Consider the following 2500-nt stretch of genomic DNA (forward strand, 5'->3'; position numbering starts at 1 on the left):
TTCCTCCAAAAAAGCCACCGGGCATTGGTAGTTAAAGTTTGATAACGAACGGTTATCTAATTTCTCTCCTAGCAAAAATTTAGGCTTCGGTTTGTTTTTGGCTCGTGTTGGTGCTTGTCCTTTATTTTTCGTACGGGTATTTTTTTCGGGTGGTGCATTGGATACTGCAAGGAGGTTACATGGAGACTTCCGCCTTGGATACTGCCTTGATACAGCCCCCAAAAGATCTGCTTATTCATATATTATCATATAGTCAGAAGACATCGACCAATCAAACGTTCCTCAAAAGATTCATATTGGTTATGACACCACAACATTACCAGCGGTGATTAAATCTCATAAGCACCGTGGTGTTTAAATCCTATAACACTGCGACCTCCGGTGACCCCAAATGGAACACCCGCTCTGTTCGAATGACCGCAGGTGACCCCAAATGGAACACCTAAACGATCATACGGACGTTTACATACAACATTGCACATGATATGTTTATTTGACAAAACGTAATAAATTAGTTACACGCTATATGATAACAACGTTAATTACGTATACCCGCCTGTTTCTCAGTATATGTACCTCTGGGAGGGTCATCAAGTCTAAATACATAACTGTTGACTTAGGGGTCCTTTCCTCTTTTTACCCCGGAAAAGGCCCCTGCGCACGGCGGTTAAGATTTGATAAGGAAGGGGTCAAGAACAGTGGGGCTTCCGGTACCGGTAAGCATCTGAAGACTAGTTCAACCAAACATGAACAACAAGTACTAGTACTTCCGCTCGCCTTCTGTCTTACAAAACATATTAACGGACTGTTCCATTTGGTACGGAGGGTGACTTTATGCTTTTTTGCCATGTTGTTTTGACTTTGGTGTAGTAGACTGCGAATAGAAAAACTGACTTAAACAGGTATTTTAGGTGAGATAAGCCTTAATTTAAAACGACAAGCCAAACTGGCTTCAGTGCGCAACTATATTTTACCACATGCCCAGTGCGCGGCACTGTTGTCATTTGGGATATACTAAGCATAGGGTGTCCAACTGTTGCAGTTTTTTTGGCTACACACCCCTATTTTGGACACCAAATGGTTCACTCCAATGTTCTCGCCCGTCCCAGTGACAGTCGTCTTCTGAGAAGGCTTTCAATTAAAAAACGTAATATCTGCTTCCTGTGCAAGGTGTATATAAGGCCCTGCACTTCTAAACTTCACACATACTACTGCCACAAGGTCTTCAAAGTAGTGCAACAGACGCAACAACAACCGTAAGTTTGTATTCTTCTTTTTTTCTTTGTGTAGATATCTGCACTTTTTGTCGTATCACATATGAACTCTTTGACTTTTGCATAAGGGATTTTTAACATAGATAATAAGCATTAATTTGCATTTGTGATCGTTTTCATCTTTTAGAAAAGTTAGTCTGTTTTCTATTGTGTAGTAAGTCGTAAAAGCATGTAATGCGACGCAATAGCTTTTTCTGATTTATGTCGACGAGAACGAAGTACTATAAATTTTCTTTTACGAGATTTTCTTATCAGAAGCCTATCATTACCTTCGCTAAGGAGGTTTTTTATGGGTTCACCACACCACGAAGTGGTGAGGTGAAACCATATTGCTTTTTCTGGTGTTTCTTCTCCTTCTCCTTCTCCTTCTTCTCCTGCCATTTTTAAAATGGATTCAGCTTCTTCATTTTAGGGCCTAAGGTCCTGAAATTTGGTATGGAGGTACAGTGGGCAAATACCCCTAGGCGTTTTTTAAATTTTTGTGATACAGGCTTTTAGAATGGTTTTATTTGAGTTTTTTGGCTGTGTTATAGCAAATGTATTACTGTGTAAGTGTGCCATGTTTACCACGTTTGGGTATGAGTCATCACAATGGAATGCAGGGCATCAACCAATAGGCATGCAGCTTTCCTCTATTCTTCTTGCTGATTGGCTGTTGGGATTTAACTTGATTAACACCTGCACAGAGCATTTCCACCTGCACAGAGCATTTCTTGCTGATTGGCTGTTGGGATTTAACTTGATTAACACCTGTACAGAGCATTTCCATACTGACAGTATGTCTGTATTCAAGTGTTTTGGTAGGTATTTCAAGCTTTCCTGCTCCAGCATTGGAATGCGGGGCATGAACGTTATTTTTATTTTGAAAATCAACAGTTTGCATTATGCAATTAAAAATCCTAACCAATAAAGGCGGCGGGGGAGGTCAGAAGATCCACACAAGTCTCGACCTAGTCTCGTGTTCTCGCGAGACTAGGTCACTCCGTGAGAAAGGTGTACAGTCGACACCGAAAATTTGGAGGTACGTAATCTACCTTAAAAATACAGTCACTGATTGAAGAATTTCTACTAACTGCTAACCAATAAAGTAGGGAATAGCTATCCAACTGTTGTTTTAGTCGTATGTCACTTCATATTATAGTTATATCAATGTAAATCATTGTTTTCCCTTGTGTTTCGCATTCCTTTCCCTGCCATGTCGTAAAATGTGGTGAACCCATCGCTGT

At 40.4% G+C, this 2500-nt stretch overlaps 1 protein-coding gene across 1 annotated transcript in view; it reads left to right on the top strand.

Moving 5' to 3' along the window:
• Positions 1-1135: 1135 nt before the first annotated feature.
• LOC109484859 overlaps positions 1136-2500 on the top strand; it is a 5718-nt gene continuing 4353 nt past the window's right edge. The window contains exon 1 of the mRNA XM_019788250.1: positions 1136-1256. The gene's annotated coding sequence lies outside the window, so the exon portion shown is untranslated. The remainder of the gene's footprint in view (positions 1257-2500) is intronic.

This window comes from Branchiostoma belcheri, unplaced genomic scaffold (genome assembly GCF_001625305.1).
Source record: "Branchiostoma belcheri isolate BF01 breed outbred unplaced genomic scaffold, Haploidv18h27 scaffold1, whole genome shotgun sequence".
Taxonomy (NCBI): Eukaryota; Metazoa; Chordata; class Leptocardii; order Amphioxiformes; family Branchiostomatidae; genus Branchiostoma; species Branchiostoma belcheri.